The sequence below is a fragment of the Podarcis vaucheri genome (assembly GCF_965113315.1).
Source record: "Podarcis vaucheri genome assembly, chromosome: 6".
Lineage (NCBI taxonomy): Eukaryota > Metazoa > Chordata > Lepidosauria > Squamata > Lacertidae > Podarcis > Podarcis vaucheri.
The window spans coordinates 28,450,271-28,471,100 of NC_138764.1; the positions used below are offsets into that span (position 1 = coordinate 28,450,271).

General features: G+C 42.1%; 1 long non-coding RNA gene across 3 annotated transcripts in view; it reads right to left on the bottom strand.

Annotated features, from left to right (window-relative positions):
* Window positions 1-20,830, bottom strand: part of LOC309535204 — a 98,746-nt gene that overhangs the window by 58,332 nt on the left and 19,584 nt on the right. For 2 of the 3 annotated variants that reach the window (XR_014221108.1, XR_014221109.1), the window contains exon 2: window positions 6,221-6,441. This is a non-coding gene — a long non-coding RNA (uncharacterized lncRNA). Of the gene's footprint in view, window positions 1-6,216; window positions 6,442-20,830 lie in introns of all 3 variants that reach the window. The other variant, XR_014221110.1, reaches the window with a different exon arrangement.

Sequence of the window (20,830 nt, forward strand, 5' to 3'; positions counted from 1 at the left end):
AGAAAGCTTTCGAAGCTCCCGAATGACCAGGAGGGAGGGAACATGCCAGTCGGGGTCCTACTCGAGTGTAGGACGAGCTCCTTGCTCCTTACCCTCCTAGTAAGCAACAGCAACCAACCTACTGGGCAGTTGGTCCTGTTTAGCCCACCACCTGGTGAGCCTCTTCTGCTTCCATATTTGAAGCAAATGCAGAAGTAATGGGTTGGATCCAGACTAAATAACACCAAATGTGAAATAAATGGGGCCTAACTTAGTCTAAAACTGTATATATGAGGGGAAAGTGAGCACACAAATGCAAATATTACTGAAAATCGCATGCAAAGGTGCATTATATTAGAGGAAGTTGCTTTCGAAAAATAAATTGGGCCAAAGTGCATACACAAATATGTATGCTAGGAGAAATGTGCATTTCCCCCCCAAAAAAATGCTGATTGGTTTTCTTTTCCCCCAATCTGTATCTATGTTGAATTTCAAACTGTTTTATACATTTGCATTGTTGATTTTTGTATGGTTGTTGCATGGGAATCAACAAATGAATAAATATGTATAAGGACTTTTTAAAAAATTGCAAAATTGATGTGGAAATATGAAGAATGGAACTTAAGATTGGAAAAATAGCAAATGGGCAAACTCATCCCTCCCTCCTTGGCAGCCTCAAATATATTTGGCCCACCTACTTTATTGGGAGTAAGGCAAGAGGCTTAAGGTGAAAACTCCTCTCTGATTCAGCAGGCTGTGGGGTATGGGAAAGGAAGAGGAGGTTCGGCTTAATAATTTTCTTTCCCCCTCCTCCTCTCTCAAGACTGTTGACTTATCTGGGATCTCCTGAGGGAACATCAAAGGTGGCTGCCATGACATGTGACATGTAACTTGAGAATGATACAGATTCACAACACAACTGTTGGTACCATAGCAAGACTGTTGACTGAATCGTTATTTTACTTTCCTTTTAAAGAAAGAAGTGCTTAGAAAGTTCTTAACAAAAAGTTCAAAAATCTTCATAAAGCAAACGCAAACAAAAATATATCTATTTTTTTCCCTGAAAACTGGACAGTTTTATCAGCCTTAATATTTTGGGTGCACAGCAGGATGATTTATTGGCATACAATGCTAGGAAAGATATGATCTGAATCCTTTTCATTTTGATGAAATTTACTTCCTCGTTGTTTCCTTTTCCATTTGTAAACTTAAATCTGTTTGCTTCCTGCTTACATTGGACAGAAAACATTCCTCACCATTGATACTGCTCATTTATGGTATACACACTCTTTCTCTCCAAAAAACGAAAACACAGGTTGATGCAACAATCTCTTAGTTGCATGACTTTTCACTACTCAGACCCTGTAAACTTTTGCACATACAATCTCTGCAAAGCTGAAATAGATTGTAACTCCACAGAATTGCCTTCCTCCACCTTCCTTAACAGCAATATTACCAGAGACTTGCAGGGTAGATGAACGATTCCATTTCTTTCATGAGATTGCTTCACCGCAGAGGTAAATTTCCATTTTCAAGCATATGAAGACTTCCTATGCCACTGCAAGAGCTTGCAAAGGTCACTAGTGACACAGGAAAATCCCCCAATGGAGTGAGAAACAATGACTTGACATGAATTAAATGAGAGCAAGTCTAGTTGATGTTTAGGGGTGTAAGAAGGAATCCATTTCCATTCCAACCCATGTTTGTTGCATGTAGTGCTGTTTCTGTTCTGCTGCAGTTCTGCTTCCAACAAAAAACCCCCCTGTTATTTGTACTGATGTTTGCTGTGGCAGAATCTTATATAATTAGTTACATAATTAATAACTTTATTACTTTGCATTCCTAGGCAGAGCTGGATTGACATGAGGCACAAAATGTTGAAGTGGAGTCACATTTCCTTCCATGTGTTCTATCACCTGAAAAACAGGAGTTAAATGTGGACCCAAAACTTGGGTCTCCAGCTGTTTTTGGACTACAGTTCCCATTATTCCTGACTACTGGTCCTGTTAGCTAGGGGTGATGGAAGTTATAGTCCAAAAACAGATGGAGATACACCCAAACATGGGAACTCTGGTCTCGATGGAGACCAGAAAAGGATGACAACATTATCATGTTTGGATAGGAGTCAAGAATGGAGTAATGAAGACCTTCAAATACCACAATATATTTTCAATACTGCAAAAGAATGGTTGGCTATTTGCTACCTAGCAAAAAACAAAACAAAACAAACATCCCAAACTATCAACTAACACCATCCCAAAACATACAATACAACCATCTGGTAGTTATTCCTTCCCTGAATCTTAACTGCACTGTTGTGGGGAATACAAAAAGTTCTTCAAGCTTCATAAACAAGACTCAACAGCCCTTGGGAGTGACCCCAAGAGCTAAGCAATAGGTGTTTGTAACCATCAGCAGACCGGCTATTGAACGCCAGCTCACTAATTGACACACAGATGTTTTTGCCATCATACTGCTGAATGCCTTATTTCCGGGATCTGCTGAAACAAACACAATGTTCTGCAGTCACATAGGCAGCAGATACAGGAAGCTTTTTAATGAGGCTCCATTGGACCCTGGGCTTGCTGGTCATTAGGACCGAAATCCCTCATGATCAATACTCTCTCTTCCAGTGTTTGCCTGGAGCTCTCTTGGTGAAGCTTGAGACACAGAAGTCTACTGCGGGACTGAGAAATTTTCATTTGTACATCAAGGGATATTGCCTAAGGATGTGCTTTTCAGTATATGAAGAAAGACTGAAGAGGTAGGGAGGCCTTGTACCAGCAGTGGAGGATACTTGCACCTCCTGGGACAACAGCTGAACTAAGACCTTCTTAAGAAAACCTGCATCCATTAAATTTATCTCATTGATGTTTCCAGAATGAAGGAAACAATGTGTTGATTTGCTTGCGTTTGGAATTACTTGACTGTTGCTTTTCCTCTTATTTTCAGGTCTATATAATCTATGTGAAACACACAGAGGCTTCCTTTATACTTCAAGGCAATTATTTTACAATGGAACTACAGAGGAACTGGTCACAGTTATTTATTTTTCCCCACCACATGATGCTTTAAACTATTTTGCCACTCCAAAGGGAGACAGCTATATTTAAAACTGTGGCAACCACAGCTAGGAAGTTTCTGCTGCTATTCAAAAGAGCTGCATCCACTATTTCATTTATTATTACAATGCTTGTTGCTACACAGGGCCGGGGACGATCCTGACAACCCCAAAGATTTCATCCAAATATTTGATGCTGGTGAATTTGGATGGCAATGCTAATATCAAAATTAAGAAGCGAAACCAATTTACACACTTTCCCCCTCAAAAGTTTCCAGCCAGGGTCATACCTTGACAGAAACTATACCTAGAGTTGCCACGTTGTTCAGTTCTTAAAAGCTCTTTACTGCTGCTATTAATCCTTGTGGAAATGAATGGAATTTATGGCAGAAGGATCTTATCGGCAAAAAGTCTCTAACCAAACCCGATTTATAATTACAAGCAGGTCTACCCTTGCAGCCATCTAAAGAATATTATTTATTAATTAAGAAATTAATTTTATCTTCCATTCAAAAGGCAATATCATGTTTCTAGATCTAATGAGCATTTTCTTTGCTACTGGCTACACTTTTATATTTCTTTGATGTCCACGTTGCCACCCTCCCACCTCTTCTCCACCTCTGGCAGGTAAATTAAACTTCTTTTTCTGTGTGCTAATCATTTTCATTTCCCTGGTACAAAGATTTCTTTCTCATTGTGTGCTTATTTTAACTACTGACATGTCTCCTTCTACTCATAAACCTCAAGATATTAGCTCTTCCTTGTCCTATCTGCTCCATTTCTCTATCCTTTTAGCTGGTCTAATAAGATTTCCAGTCTATCCGTTCAATAGTTATTTTTCCGTCTCTCTCTCTTTCTCCTCTAGAGATCTCACCCACTTCCTTTTGCTCAACTTCACGATGAACCTGCTTGCTAGTCATGTGGTCTGCTGTTTTGTCGCTAAGCCTTAGTTACTGTTTTCTTTGTAAAAAAAGATTTCTTATCACAGTTTCAACTTCACTTTGATTTCTTCCTCTTTATGATAAAATGCCCCAAAATAATTTCCTGCTCATCTTAAAACAAAATGCATAAAGGAACAAGTTCAAAGATATTACAGTGGTACCTTGGGTTACAGACACTTCGGGTTACAAACTCCGCTAACCAGGAAGTGGTTGCTCCAGGTTAAGAACTTTGCCCCAGGATAAGAATGGAAATTGCGCACGGCGCAGCAGCAGCAGGAGGCCCCATTAGCGAAAGCACACCTCAGGTTAAGTTAAGAACCATTTCAGGTTAAGAACGGACTTCTGGAACGAATTAAGTTCTTAACCTGAGGTACCACTGTAATAGGATAGCTTCACCTACAGCAGGGATGGAAACCCTCTGTGAGCCTATGGATGTTGCTGGACTCCAAGCCCCATCAGCCCCCGCCAGCAGAAAAAATAGGAAGAGGTCATGTGACTTCCTATCCACCTACATCTGAAGGTCCACAACTTCCCCACCCCAAACTGAGATCTTATGCAGTAGGCATTTATACAAATTCTAGTTCTACAGAGCAATGTGCCATGTGCATATTATGCTAACAATACCATTCACTGTTATTTACAGTGGTACCTCGGGTTAAGTACTTCATTCGTTCCGGAGGTCCGTACTTAACTTGAAACTGTTCTTAACCTGAAGCACCACTTTAGCTAATGGGGCCTCCTGCTGCCGCCGTGCTGCCGCTGCACGATTTCTGTTCTCATCCTGAAGCAAAGTTCTTAACCTGAAGCACTATTTCTGGGTTAGCGGAGTCTGTAATCTGAAGCGCATGTAACCTGAGGTACCACTGTACTTCTCTATGTTAGAGCTTGTTTTCCTCTTAGTGGCCGATGTTCATCCACATCATGGACAGGAACCACATATCTTGACTGGTAGTGGCAGCTCCAGGAGTGGCAGGAGTGGTGGGCACAGGGGGCGTCTGCCATGCTGATGCTCCCTGATGGCGGTAGCACCGCCGCTAACTGAGATGGGGCAAGATGGCAGCAACATCAAGGCTGTGTGGTCTCCCAATGTGGTATTCCTGCCCATGTGACCACACAGCTGCAAACCTGTCTCCATCCTGCCCCCTCTATCCTGACACGTGGCAGCATCGCCACAGTGAGAAGGGCATGTCACAATGGAGGACATGACCCCGTTACTTTAGCTATCTTGCTTAACAACTGGCATTGTTCCCCTTAACATTCATTTTTCAAATATGTCTTTCAGTGCATTAACCGGTTTTATTCAATTTATTTAGAAAAGATCTAGAGCTGGCTTCACCCTGCATGGTGCATTTCTGGACAGGACAGGAAACACCTTGCAAACACACACACTTTTCAACATGGTGGGGTCACCAAGGGAAAACACTTCTGGCCTAGACTATGACTGCTTCCCCCCCCCCCACTTAATAGTTTAAAAATAACCCCTCTCAACACCCTGTAGTAATCTGTACAGTGTTGTGATGGACCACCCAAACATATTATTATTATTATTATTATTATTATTATTATTATTATTATTATTTACTGATATCTATCTGTAGATCTCAGAACGGTTCACAACACAAAAACACAAGATAAAAATAACACAAAATACATAACAACAACAAACCAGTTATCTGCTTCTAGTGCATGTCTTTCTTTGGCACATGTGGATTTTAGGTGTTTTGTGAGCATCCAAGTAAATATGCTTGCAAAAGTGATGGTCCACGCTTGAATTCTTGTGAGCAGGACTGAGATAAGTGGGCTATGTGCTTGCATGCTCCTCAGAATGCCACCACAAGTGCTTCTTCCTTTCCCTGCCCCAGGGTTCAGTAGCTCACCTTGAGGCATGGGGAAGAGGCAAGGAGGCCCCAGCAGAGCATCATTCCCTTCCGAGGATGTAAATGGGACAACAGCTCCCACAGACCCTCACAGGGAGCCGTGCTACATGTGCCACTTTTACTAGGAGGAGAAAACCAGGGGCACCAGTATTCAAAAAATCCGAAATAACAGTAAACCAGAAGGAGTTTAATTTGATAGACTACTCAGATGGCGCCTATAAAAAGTCTACAATCTATCTTTAAAATATAGGAATAGAGTATGAGACTGGGAATTGTTACAGAATGCCTTTCCTATGGAACACTCTTGCTTTCTCTTGATAAGATAGAAACTTGCCTTCTTCTGAGACAGGTGGCTCACTCACCTTGCGCTTTTACTTGTCTCCATGCTTCGTTTCTGGGTCTGTGATATTTCAATGCACAGGGGCATCTTAGGGCTTGCAGATCAGTTGAAGCAGCTAATCACAGTAGTGTTAAATCCGTTTGGCTTAGATCCTCCAGGTTATATGGAAGAGCCATGGCTTAGGTTCATCCTGTAGCTGTTCCAGGTGGAGCTGATGTCTGAAATCCTGGGAGCTCCTCTAGTCTGTGTAAACAATTTTGCATTGTTTATTCCATCTTGGCATGAAGTAGTGTCTTATGTAGAATAAGCAACCCTTACTTTCATCATTCCCTTAGAAGAAATACTTTATTTCCAGCAGCATTCATACTTTAATCTCCCTTGGCTTTCTTATTCTTTCTCTTTTTTCCTTACAATTTCTTATATTTTTTTCCCCTTACCAGGAGCTGGGGAGAATTCACATTTAATTTGATTGATATGCGATTTTACTACTCGGTGGTACTTTAAAAAAAAAAAACCACAAGATTTTTTCAATCCATGTGACTCTTCTGGCAAATACAAAGTTAGATAAAACTATATTAGATAATAAGAAACTCACATTCATCATACAGACTGATTTTTCAAAACACTGAGCTCTAACAAAAGCAAGCGCTATCCATCTTTGCCTGCTCTATAAATCTTCTCCCAAACATTGCCTCTCCCGGAGTAATTTTAAATGGAATCTAGCTAATTTCTCTTTCCTATCATCGTAGTGCTCTTATTGTCATGGCAACTAATAAGTGCTCAAACTTCAGGTCAAGGTTGATTGCTGAAGATGCTGCTTTGCAACCTGCCGAGCTGCTTCCCAATAGACTTCAAGTACAGACTCTCCATCTTGTTAATGATGTATGCATTCATTAACCAATATTTGGCAATATTAGTTAATCAAGGAACACATTACCCATGATTAAAGGAGTATCTGAATGTGTAATTATTGATGTGCGGAGTCAAGCCTGTATATCTAAGTTTTATGGAAAAACCTTGAGCTAGACTAGACAGACCGCTTCTAAGTACTTAAGATCTTTTCCTTCCCCTCAGGGAAACAATTTGGGTTGCCTTGCCTAGCTAACTCCTAACCAAACTGCTTTCCAGGCTCTAATTTAATCCCTATCTGGCAGTCAAGCCCTGTTTGGCAGTTTAACTTCAAATTCTCCACTCTAATTGGATGTTGCACCACCCAACTATGGTTGGCTTCAGGAGGCTGAGCCAAGGCCCGCCCACCACACCTCAGCTTTTCCTGAGCCCACTTCACTCCCACTTGTTCTGTGAATTGGTTACAAGAAGGGGCCAAACTGTGGGTTAAAGGAATGTTGTAAATAAAAATATGCCCTTTTCCCTTATGGGGTATCCAAGAGCCCATATAGAGTCCTTACATAGGTTCTCTATTGGTAGGAGAAAATAACAGAGGCCAACCAGAGAATATTGAGAAGCAAAGCAGCTAGTAAGCCTGATCTTTATTGATCTGTTGCAACAGGGTGCTCCCCTCACTCGCAGGAGAGGAAGAGGACCCACAAAAATGCTGTGCAATGGCTTATAAAGACTTTTGAAATTCCCATCCTCTAGTTCAAGACCACCCCCAGAAACATTATGCATACATCACAGAAGGGGTGTAACATAAGACCACCCCTCAGATACATCCCACCTACATCACAGAAATTTAAATGTTGTTTTTCTCCTGTCACAGTTTATCTCCTGTCTGGCAAGTTACTTGATTGGATTGCCTGGGGAGCCTGGCCATTCTTTTGTAGTGGTAAAATACTTATTTCCTGGGCCAGGTCACAGGCTCACACCTTTTTCAAACAGACATATCCTTGAGACAGGATTTGTGAGGAAAGAGACAATGGGGAGGCTTTTCCAGGTTAACCTTGCAGAGAAAGGATTTGGTCAGTTTAGGAATCAAAATGGTTCCAGGTTGGTCTTCCTGTGTTGATCTATGTATGTGCAGTTATGAACATTACCATATATCTAAGACCATAAAATTCCTATCACAGGAAGCACTTGGAAATGGGTCTTGGAGACAGAATAAAGCAATTCTATAAGAACCTCTGCTTGTACCAAGACTGGGTATAAGTCACAATTGCTGGGGCAATTCACTTAACCAGTACTGATCCACTATTGGGAGGGGTGTGTCAGTTGAGTTGACAGAACAATCTGAACCACCCTGAGACCTTTGGGTATAGGGCGGTATAGAAAACAAACAAACAAATCACAAATAATGTTTTTTTAAAAAAAAATCTTGAAAATTCAAAAAGTACATAATTATATGTTCATTAAACATGGTGAGATGTAAATAAAAGAGAGAGAAAGAAAAAGAGCAACAGAACCCACGTAGAAAGGGGGGAAACCCAAAACTATATTTTACAAGGTTGATGTGACATGTGTGCGTGTGTGTAGGCTCTGCTTACTCATATTTCTTATTAATTTGAGGACAGCAATATTCATTCAATGATAAGCGGTTTCCTAACGCTGCAAAAGACAGTTTCTCAGAAGATCACAAACTAAATCATAAAACCACCTTCTAATGATCCCTTGTCATGTATCTAGTTGGTGTTTAACGGCCCCAGGAGTGGCCAAAGGAGAAAATACAGAAACAGTGCAGTGAAAACAGTCTTGTGGAACAAATTATCTTTTAATTTACTAAGCAAGAGAGATCACAAACAGATAAAGCGGTTTGTAACTGACAGAAAGAAGTTCAAGTCAATTGACTGAAAATTGAGAATAAAAGGAAGTGAGGGTGGGGGAGGACAGGACAGAAAGGACAAAAAGAACACATCACGTTTCCTTTGGCATCTATTGTTTCCAGGCTGTTGATTTTTCTACTCCGTTTAACCTGTACAGACCCAGGAAAATACAAGATAAGATCTCCTTAGCTCTGCGATCATTCTGGCACTGGGGAAGTTTCACTCAGGTTCAGCTTTCCAATCCACAGGTAGCTCTGCTGGTGGCTGCTAAGTCTGAAGGCCAATTTGGCCTTAGCCAAATGCATTTTTGCATTTAACTGTGCAAATTGATGAATAATAATAATAATTTTTTTAAAAAATTATTTACTGGTATATCCCGCCCTCCCCAGCCAAAGCCAGGCTCAGAGCGGCTAGCAACATGAAGATGCAAATGGCATCCGCTGAGAAGCTTATCTCTATTGGGATCAGAACAAGTGTGCTAGTAGAATTTAATCCATTCCTCCCCTGTTGCAGTCCTGAAGGAAATCGCTCCCCTGCAGCTGGAATTTGCACTGAAAGTAAATCCCTTGTTGGTACCAGCAGAGGATTTACTTCCAAGGCAAATAACTAGCTTCAGAGGAACAGTTTACCTCAGGGACCATACCTGGAACAAAAAAGGTTAATTTTAGGGTTGCTTTTTTTTGGGGGGGGGAACAGAGTTGTTGAGCTTTTTTTTTAGTTTTGGGTTGCTACTGTTGAATATGTCAACTGCCATATTCTGCCGTATTCTGGCAACCCTGCTTAATTTACTCCTCCACACCCACTGTGAGCCTCAGTGTACCAGCCCCCTGTCTTTTCAAAAACTTGAATGTTAAAAACAAGGATGCATTTTACGTTGTATCTTATTTGGCCCATATTAGCTACAGTTAAACTTAGCCTAAATGATAAATCCATAGGGATTAAAGTGATGTACAGTGGTGCCTCGCAAGACGAAAAGAATCCGTTCTGTGATTCTCTTCGTCTAGCGGTCTTTTCGTCTTGTGAAGCAAACCCATTGACAGATTAGCGGATTAGCGCTATTAGCGGCTTTTAGCGGCTTATCAGCTTATTGGATCAGCTAATAAGCGGTTTAGCGGCTTAGAAAAAGGGGGAAGGAAAAAAACCCCGCAGGAACTCACAAGACATTTTCGTCTTGCGAAGCAAGCCTATAGGAGATTTGTTTTGCGAAGCACCTCCAAAACGGAAAACTCTTTCGTCTAGCGAGTTTTCCGTCTTGCGAGGCATTCGTCTTGCGGGGCACCACTGTATTTATGGGAAGGGCTAATGTGCAAATTTAGGACAATTTCATGCTCTAAATTTTATGCATGAACAGTGAACGTGTGGGTGGGGACAGGGGTACAGATGCAAGTCGAACCCACAACATCCTCTTAGGTGTGCATCTGCCTCAGTTTGTGAGCTTTCCTGTTTGGTTCTGGAAAGGTCTGCAAGGGAACAACATGTGTTTCCTTCCATATGTAGAGAGCTCTACTCTCATTTATGTGAACGTAAGTAGAAGCTGCCTGCAGACCTCCCCTCATTTGCGCTGCACGTCCCTGACCTTTCTTGTGTTGTGCCAGAATGGTCTGCAAGGTGCTTACTCAACACAGGAGAGGAGGAGGACTGAGGTGTGCATGCAGTGTAGATCAGGACATAACGGGTGGATCCTGCTTGAGCACCCCTGCCCCAGTCCACATTTCCTGCATTCATCTGAAGACATCTAAAGTTTGATGCTAAAATGTGAATGTCACCGAGCTTAAAAAGAATCTCTGAGAGCCTCCCTGACCTGGCTGAATAGCCTTGGGATTGCAAGCTAGCCACATGCCCCCATACTGAAGCAAAGTTCTCTGGCAATAACTGGATAGAATACCCTTTTTTAAAAAAAAGGTGGCCATTTATTTTTGTATATTTGTTGCAAAGTTATATTTATACTCATTTTAAGTACCTGAAACACTGCCTTCTTATCCCTCAACCGCAAATTCTCTGCCCCCACCAGGGGTACATCGTACCAAGGTTTATTTCAGGGGTCAGCAAACTTTTTTAGCAGGGGGCTGGTACACTGTCCCTCAGACCTTGTAGGGGGCTGGACTATATTTTGGGGGGGGGAATGAATGAATTCCTATGCCCCACAAATAACCCAGAGATGCATTTCAAATAAAAGGACACATTCTACTCATGTGAAAACATGCTGATTCCCGCACCATCCACAGGCCAGATTTAGAAGGCAATTGGGCTGGATCCGGCCGCTGGGCCTTAGTTTGCCTACCCATGGTTTATTTCATGAATCCCAGGACTGAAACTGAAACTAGAGTCCTGTCTCCTCCACAAAAGGTTGTGGAGTTCTTTGCAGAATCCCTTGACTTTTCGCTCTTCAGCTATCTGTTGGAGGGAACCAACTCCACAGAGACAGGATATTTACACTGCACTCTTAAACACACTTAGCTGGCAATAACTCTCTCTAAACTCAAGGAGACTTCTGAACAGACAGACATAGGATCATGTTATTAAAGATGGTAAAGGTAAAGATACAGGATCCCTGGATGATTAAGTCCAGTCAAAGGTGATTATGGGGTTGCGGCGCTCATCTCACTTTCAGCCGAGGGAGCAGGCATTTGTCCACAGACAGCTTTCCAAGTCATGTGGCCAGAATGACTAAACCACTTCTGGTGCAACGGAACACCGTGACGGAAACCAGAGTGCACGGAAACGCTATTTACCTTCCCACAGCAGCAGTACCTATTTATCTACTTGCACTGGTGTGCTTCAAAAACCACTAGGTTGACAGAGCAATGGGAGCTCACCCCATCATGGAATTCAAACCACCAACCTTCTGATCAGCAAGCCCAAGAGGCTCAGTGGTTTAGACCACAGTGCCACCCACATAATCATCATTTCATTCCGTATGGGACAATGACAATAAAGATTATCATATTGTATCATCATCATCATTATTATAAATTGCACCACACTGGCCACCCCATACATGTATGAGCAGACACACCTTCTGTTTTTCTTTCCATCATGAGCTGTTGGTAGGTGTTTCTCTTGTGAATGCAATACAATATTTTGCAAGTGCTACAGAAACTAAATGGAACTTGGGGATCCCTTGTTCTAGGGTGGTTGCTCTGGGATCTGCTGCAGCTCCTTCCAAAGCTACATGAAGAGTGTTATGATAAAATTGCAGGTTGCAATGCTGACAAGCTAATGCCAACTGGAAGAAAACAAAGCCAAGCAAAACTCCCATCCAACTGTGCGGGGGAAATATGTTGCAAAAATAACATCTGGCAACTTGATCTGGCAGGTGTTATGCATGGAGGCGCAGAGCCTTCCAGCTGCTCTGCCTCCTGAAATACAACTCAAGACAATTTCTAGCACTGTTTTTAAAAGAAAGGTTTGGGTAGTAATTTATGACCCAAGTGTAACTGGAGGGATACTAATTCCGAGATACCCAGGTCATACTTTATTTCCCTCAGGAAAGCAAAACTACTTGGGACATTTTTATGGTATGTCATAATAACCAGTCCACAACGTTAATACATTCCACCTGGCTGGCTTCAAATCATGTTCAGTGCTTCATGATTGCATCTTTATACTGGGTTAAGCCTATTGTTGGCCTCAGAAGGCATACAAAACAGTAAGTAGATTTACCTGGGACTTTTTGTTGTGCTGTACTTCACCTAGATCCATTTTTCCTATTTGTGGGCAGTTCCTTATGTGGACGTCAGTCAACTTGACACCCATAATAATACTTGATACTTTGTTAAATTCTCACACGATCCTTTGATTTCTTGCCCATGTCATTCTTCAGACACCTCACCATAATATTATTTGCTTGTTTCTGTAACTGCCGTAAGTGGGACTGACTACATATCTTCTGCACTGTGCTTGCAACAGTTAGGACTCAATTGATATTCAAGGGTTTTTCTTTCTTTCACTGCATTGAAATATCGCTATTTAACGATGACATGTGGGAACTGGCTCATTTTTATTTTTTACTTTACAAAAGCAGGGAACCACCATGCTAATTTACACTGCCTTAACACAAGTTCTTTTTTAAAAAACTTCGCTCTATTTCTTTGCCATGATAAGTTATTAAAAGCAAGCAAACTCATTTCTCTTCTGCGGCAGAGAAACATGTTAATGTGAAGCTATACTTCATTTGGCTTAAAAGATAATAACAAACTCACTTCCAAAGCCTTTTCTTTCTTTATGTCACAAAACTTCTACGCTCTAACTATGTCATCTTTGTCCTAAAACATCATTAGGCATCTGAGGTAACAGAAAGAAAAGAAAGAAAGATGAATTGTTGGGCTGGCATTTTTTGGTGGGTGGGTGAGACTAAAAACTATATTGATTATTCTCAGTGGCAGAAGGCATGGTGTGGCATTCACCTGACATCCTGACAGCTGAGTCATTGCTGCTGACCAGGAACGAGAGGGGGCAGGTTGAGATAGCAAGGAGCTCAACATAGTGAAAACACACTGCAGGACACTGACAAACTGGAACGTGTCCAGAGGAGGGCAACCAAAATGGTCAAAGGCCTGGAAACGATGCCTTATGAGGAACGGCTAAGGGAGCTGGGCATGTTTAGCCTGGAGAAGAGGAGATTAAGGGGTGATATGATAGCCATGTTCAAATATATAAAAGGATGTCACATAGAGGAGGGAGAAAGGTTGTTTTCTGCTGCTCCAGAGAAGCGGACATGGAGCAATGGATCCAAACTACAAGAAAGAAGATTCCACCTAAACATTAGGAAGAACTTCCTGACAGTAAGAGCTGTTCGACAGTGGAATTTGCTGCCAGGGAGTGTGGTGGAGTCTCCTACTTTGGAGGTCTTTAAGCAGAGGCTTGACAACCATATGTCAGGAGTGCTCTGATGGTGTTTCCTGCTTGGCAGGGGGTTGGACTCGATGGCCCTTGTGGTCTCTTCCAACTCTATGATTCTATGATTCTAGGGCCACCGGATTGGCTCTACCAGTGTGTTTGCACCATCCTGACTTCCCTGCTGCCTCCTCACTCCCCATCTCCTTCCTGGTCAGCAGCAGTAACTCAGCTGTCAGGAGCACCGCCACATCATCATGTCATCTAATACTGGTTCTTCTATCAATGCTAATATGTGAACATGGCCTCTGACCTCGTTGATATACGTAGTTGCTATTTTAGGCCTTCATTCTACACACATCTAACTGACCCAATCAGTGACCACAGAGATTTTAGCAAGGCTTTAAGATTTTTTTTGGTGTGTATTGGGAGCTAGGTCTAAAACAGTCGCAGAAAACTTAATTAGCATGACTTTCTGAGTTGCCTTGTGCTGTCTGACTGAAATAGGACAAAATCCCCCTTGAATTTCCACAGAAGTCTCTTTTAAAAAAAAAAAAGCTATTGCAGGGCAAAAGAAGGATCAGTAGTAGCATATTATCTCAAGAACACACTGTAATAATGTCAGAAAGAATGAATTAAACAAATGCATTGGTGACAGCCGTACAAAACCCCTGTGGAATGCTGAAAAGTCGTGACTGTATTTAGAGCCTCAGAGAACCCCTCTGCAAAATGTTCATCGCCTTATCCAACTTCTGTTTGCTTCCTGTGAAATTGTTTGGCTATTTCACTTAAAGCGAAGCCTCCAGTTTGGAGATGTGAGGTTTCACTTTTGAGAACAGATCTTGTTCCAGGCCTCTTCAGCTTTGTCCATCACTTGAGGAGTTTCTTTGGGGAGCTGAATCCCAACATACATTGGAAGAAGGTGTGTTGGAGGTATTTATTCATCTATTTTATTTATATGCTGCCGTTTATCCAAGGTAGTGGAGTTGCACAGACAAACCTTGGCCCTGCTCTGACCATGCCCCCCCCAACATAACCCAATACCAGGGTCCTGAATGTCCCGCTCCTGCCACACAATGCTTTGGATTACTTAAAAAGGTAAAGGTAAAGGACCCCTGACAGTTAAGTCCAGTCACGAACGATTCTGGGGTTGCGGCGCTCATCTCGCTTTACAGGCCGAGGGAGCTGGCGTTTGTCTGCTTCCGCAGATAGTTTTTCTGGGTCATGTGGCCAGCATGACTAAGCCGCTTCTGGTGAAACCACAGCAGTGCACGGAAACTCTGTTTACCTTCCTGCTGGAGAGGTACCTACTTGCACTTTGACATGCTTTCGAACTGCTAGGTTGGCAGGAACTGGATTACTTACACCACTGTAAATTCTACCAGCCTAAGTTCCACCAGCTGAACCCTGATTGAGCTAGGGTCAGAAACATACACCAACATATTTCTGGCTCATTCAGGGTGAGGGGCTTACATAGGCATAGAATAAATCAGGAAAGCACCAGATCCACCAAATCCAAACTCTCTCATACTCAAAATCTTGGCTTTGCATTGTGCTGCTGTCCACAGCTATATGGCTTAGAGCCACCATTCTGTTTTCACATTGTCTTTGGGAAAGGTTTGTGCAATCAATCTGTTTAATGTGCAAAGCAATGTAGAAAAAGAAACAAAAACCTGTTGATACTGTTCCAGTGCTTAGGCATTTCAATATTCAGTGTTGGAACACAATTGAGATTATCCCAGAATACAATATTTAGTCACAGATTCCAAAATACATTAATATGAGGATTAACTGAGTTTTCCCAGGCTATTTTCCGAATTTCAGAAGGCTAACTTAATTTCTAATGAATTCCTTAAAAGAGCCTTTGTCCACAGGCAAAAATAATCTAAAATGAACTTGGGTGGGGAATGAAGAAGGGAGAATCAAGTTTTATTTTTGCTTTTTAATTTTTTTTAATAATAATCATTTTTTTGGAGGGAGGCCTTTTGAAATGATTTTAAAATAGAGCAGATTGTCATCTATGTTTGGATGGCTCCTAACCCTCTAAACTCTTGTTGTAGAAAGAGACTGCTAAAGAGGTCAAACTGGTATAACAAGCAGGCTTATGAATGCCCCTTTGTTGGGCCTTTGCATAACTAACATGATGGCCAAGGACAGATGAAATATTGCCATAGGAGCTAATGGTTGGAGAGCCTTCTGGAAGACAATATGTCATTCTCCCCACTCCATTCCCTGGCTGGACGTGATGTCATCAAAGGGGGTCTCTGTGTGAAAGAGGATGGATGACTGGTAGTGTTGGAGCTTGAGTCTGAAAGAGACAATTAGGCCTCACTTGCTCTATGGTACTGTTGGTTTTCCATATACAGTGGTACCTCGGGTTACAGACGCTTCAGGTTACAGACTCCACTAACCCAGAAATAGTACCTCGGGTTAAGAACTTTGCTTCAGGATGAAAACAGAAATTGTGTGGCGGTGGCATGGCGGCTGCAGGAGGCCCCATTAGCTAAAGTGGTACTTCAGGTTAAAAATTGTTCTTAACCCGAGGTACCACTATGTGTGTGTATGTGTGTGTGTGTGTGTGTGTGTATACACACACACACACACACACACACACACACACGGGACAACCTATTAAGACTACTCAGCCTGACAGTGAAAATGTCTGCTAGACCTTCTGCCATGTGTCTTAACCACATGGCAGAAAGTCAGGGAAGAAGGGGGCAACTAGACTGCGTAGGAAAGTGAATTCCATTCTTTGGACACGTCTACAGAGAAAACCCTCTCCTGCATCCCAACCAATCATTCCCCCACGACTGTCAAGTCTCCTCTGAAGATCCTCTGAAGTGAAGCCTCCTCTAAATGGAGCAAAACATAAAGACAAAATTGTAGCTCTGTATAGCTTTTCAAAGTAGCAGCCGCTAAGCTTTGCTGCGGCCATCATGATACATGGCGGAAAATTCATTTCAGTTGCACCATTAAAGATATTGACTCTTTTTATCCCTAATCCAACAAATCCTGGCTGATTCCCCTGGGAAGGAGATAACAGAGTAGCGTGTGAACCTAGAACATGGCACCTAATTAAAAGACCACTGCTCTCAATTCAGCATTAACTGTCAACTTCAGAATGTAATTGGAACCACTGCAGTGTTGACATTATTAAACACAGGCACTTTGATTCCTTTCCTCTGCCCTCTTTAAAAATCAAAGAGAAGAATTAAGCACTAAGACCCACATGAATGTTTAATAGATGGTGTTAATGGTCTTAAGAGTCAGCCAAGGAAAGTGCAGATTGCTCTGAGATGTCAATCCAGGCACCATTATTTAACAGGTTTGTTCACAATAAACAGGTTTATTGTTATTTAGCATATTTATTAAGGATAGGGAACAGAGAGGCATAGGTGCCATTATGGGGACAAGTCATAATGTGGACTGCATAGCCAGTTTAAAGGAGTTGTAAAAAGCAGCTCAGGAAAGATGAGTGGAAAACTAAGGGAGCAAGGAACGGTCAAACAGACAAGTTGGATTCGGGGACTGTATATTTTTAGGAAAGGTTGGGGCAGAGGAAGGAAAGGAAAGAGAAGACCAAATCTGCAGGTTCAAGGTACACCCTTAAGGTGAAGCGCAGCTAATGAGTTCTAAACTGATGCTGTTGACCAACCTGTAAATAGTTACAGTATTTTTTGCTCTAGAAGACACACCAGACCACAAGACGCACCTAGTTTTTGGAGGAGGAATACAAGAAAAAAAAAAATTCTGAATCTCAGAAGCCAGAACAGTAAGAGGGATCGCTGCGCAGTGAAAGCAGCAATCCCACTTGCTGTTCTGGCTTCTGTGATAGCTGTGCAGCCTGCATTCACTCCATAAGATGCACACACATTTCCCCTTAATTTTTAGGAGGGAAAAAGTGAGTCATAGAGCAAAAAATGCGGTATTTCCTGTTTCCTTCTGGAGGGTCTGCTGGGAGACTGAAACATTGCCTCAATTGTTGCAGGTGTTCTTTCACTGAATACATACCTGGAGACTTCAGGCAGTCTTTGTTTCAGCCAGTAAGAAGTCATGAAGTCATATATCCTTGAGATGAACCATACAGAAAAGCTAAGGGCTGCATCTCACATGGTTGCAATCTCTGTCTACAGACTAGGATGGCTTGACCTAGGCAGACCAATTTAATGGTAAGTATTTTAAAGGTATTTCACCAGTTGTGCTGAGTCTGGACTCAACATTTGTCATTTCATGTTAGGGATGGAGTTTGATGGTGCATTTTTTTATCGTGTTATTGTAACGGAAACCCAGTTGCCGTTCGCATTTCATTAAACTTACACGATCTCCACCTGATTACCATTTGTGAAAATAGTGTTATTGTTTTCAATCCTCCTGACAGTGCTGCACTTACCCAATGGATATGGCTCTTTAAAAACACTGCCACTTTTAATCACTGCCCGTCACCAAGTTCCTATTTGCATGCCTCCAGGGGTACTGTAATTCGTATGTCTTGTGGTGTCACATTAATGAGGCTTGCATATGCAGCTGAACAAAGTACTTTGTTTTACGGTTTTTCTATTACTCAATCACTACTCCTCAATTGTTTAATAGACATGATGATATCATGACAGTCCCTGCTTCCATGGACAGTCCTGGATTAACAGAAGTCATCCCAGTTTCTGATTTGATCCTGGAATGTCCCACTTTTCCTTAAAGGTAAAGGGACCCCTGACCGTTAGGTCCAGTCGTGGACGACTCTGGGATTGCGGCGCTCATCTTGCTTTATTGGCCGAGGGAGCCGGCGTACAGCTTCCAGGTCATGTAGCCAGCATGACTAAGCTGCTTCTGGTGAACCAAAACAGCACACGGAAACGTTGTTTACCTTCCCGCTGGAGTGGTACCTATTTATCTACTTGCACTTTGACATGCTTTCAAACTGCTAGGTTGGCAGGAGCTGGGACCGAGCAATGGGAGCTCACCCCGTTGCGGGGATTCGAACCGCCGACCTTCCTTTTTTGGATCCCCTCCCGCTCGTGCCAAATCCGGAAAAAAAATTCTTTTTTCCTCTTTTTATTCCCGATTACCCAATTACTCACGGGTTGTTGATCAATTGTCTGAATTTCCTTTGGAAGAAGCCAGCGCTCTCCGCCGGATGGCATGCGGCTGCGCCCGGCAGGGGAAGCGGAGGACTCAAAGCACCACGCCACTCCCCGGCGCCCGATCCGTAGCCTTTAAAAAGGCTCCTTCACGAGCCGGGAGGGCGATAACGGTGCCAGCCGAGTCACCATGTCCACGGGATCCGTTCCCGTGGTTTCTAAGGGTCCCCGCGTCGCCGGCGCGGTAGGACCCAGCCCCTGCCGAGCCGACTCCCTCCGGAGCTCGGAGGGAGTCCGCCATTCAGCGATGGCGCTAACCCGGAAGTCCCCAGAATGTCCCCATTTTCATGGTAGAAATGTTGAACGGTATGGAGTTATGTGACCTCCAAGCCAAGGAGATAAGTAACTATACAACCTTTAGAAGACATCTGAAGGCAGCCCTGTATAGTGATGTTCTTTAATATTTAATGTTTTATTATGTTTTATATATGTTGGAAGCTGCCTAGTCAGATGGGTGGGTATAGATGGATAGATAGATAGATAGATAGATAGATAGATAGATAGATAGATAGATAGACAGATAGATAGATAGATAATTGAATAGGATGTCCCTATTTTCATCAGAAAATGGTTGGAGTGTATAGCATACTGGTGTTCATTAGGAACCAAGGTGAAATTTTGAGAGGAATGCAGATCAGTTTGCTTCTGAAGCACCACCATACCCAATTACAAACTTATTCTGCATCCCCGTAAGAATAACACAGAGGTATCTTCCAAGGTTGTTCTGAAGGCAAGCACAATAATTGTTCCAGATGAATGACAGAAATCCTGGAAACAGGTTTCCACATCTGAATTTCCTTGGCTGGAGGCAGTTTCAAAATATATCTTTGTGATGACTGTATTGAGTGAAGTGGCCATGAGATTATGCTGTTAAGCATGGATGAAACAGCCTTAGATGGACAGCTTCAATTTCACGATGGCATTTATAAAATGTAAAACATCAGCTGAAAACACTAGCCATATACCCACATTAATGTTTTCATTTTCTAGCCTGTGGTTTATATTTTAAGAACCTGGGTTTTTTTAGTGCAGTCAGTTGACTTATTTTATTCAAAATATATCCCCCACCCATTTGTGTGTGTGTGATGAACTGAAAAATTATTACAAGTCTGTCACAGACTTTACAAAAGGAACCTGCTTTGTGGCATTTAGAAAGAGGAAAAAAATATCGCCCAGAGATCATTACTGAAGGTGTAAGGCTAGAATCAAGCCGTCTCTTGTCAGATCATTTCAAAGCGTATTTCACAGTGGCAAAGGGCACTTTCCGCAGGCTTAATAGTACATTATGCAAGAATAAATAATTTAAGAAGAAAATTGGCATTCTATTCTGTAACTAGAAAGTAAAGTTTGAAATGCTGCTAATTTAGACATTAGAGACATGACGGATTCATAAAATAATACTGAAGCGAGTTGGGATGGGAATGTGTTATCTAGATAGCCAGACTTTTCTGATGAAGCCCATTAAAAAAAGGCAGAGCCTATAGGGAGTTTTCTCATTATTATTCCTTTATTTCATATACCAGCCCCCTTTTCTTGTTTAAAGATGTTCATTGGGTTTGAGTGAAGATGATTGCGTTCCACTTTTGCAAGCCTCTTTATCTCCCAAACCTATCCCTCATTCTGTGCCGGCGTAATTTAGTCAGGGTCTGTTCTCATGTGAATGAGCTTAGACTCCCTCCAAATGCTTTGTCTAAATAATTCACATGGGGACTGGCAACTTCTTCAATGGGAGGAAATACTTACTGACCTCCAGTCCCCTCTTTAATTAAAAGACATTAATTTTTAGATCTTGGTCGCAGATGGAACAAGCTGGGCTCTTGTTAGGCCAGAAATATATTAATAAACTTGGGGGCTGCTGGTTTACTTTTCTGCCTGAATTAAATCCCACACCTAAGCAAAGCCTAGTTGTTGATTTGGTCTTGTATTAACATGTTTAGTGCT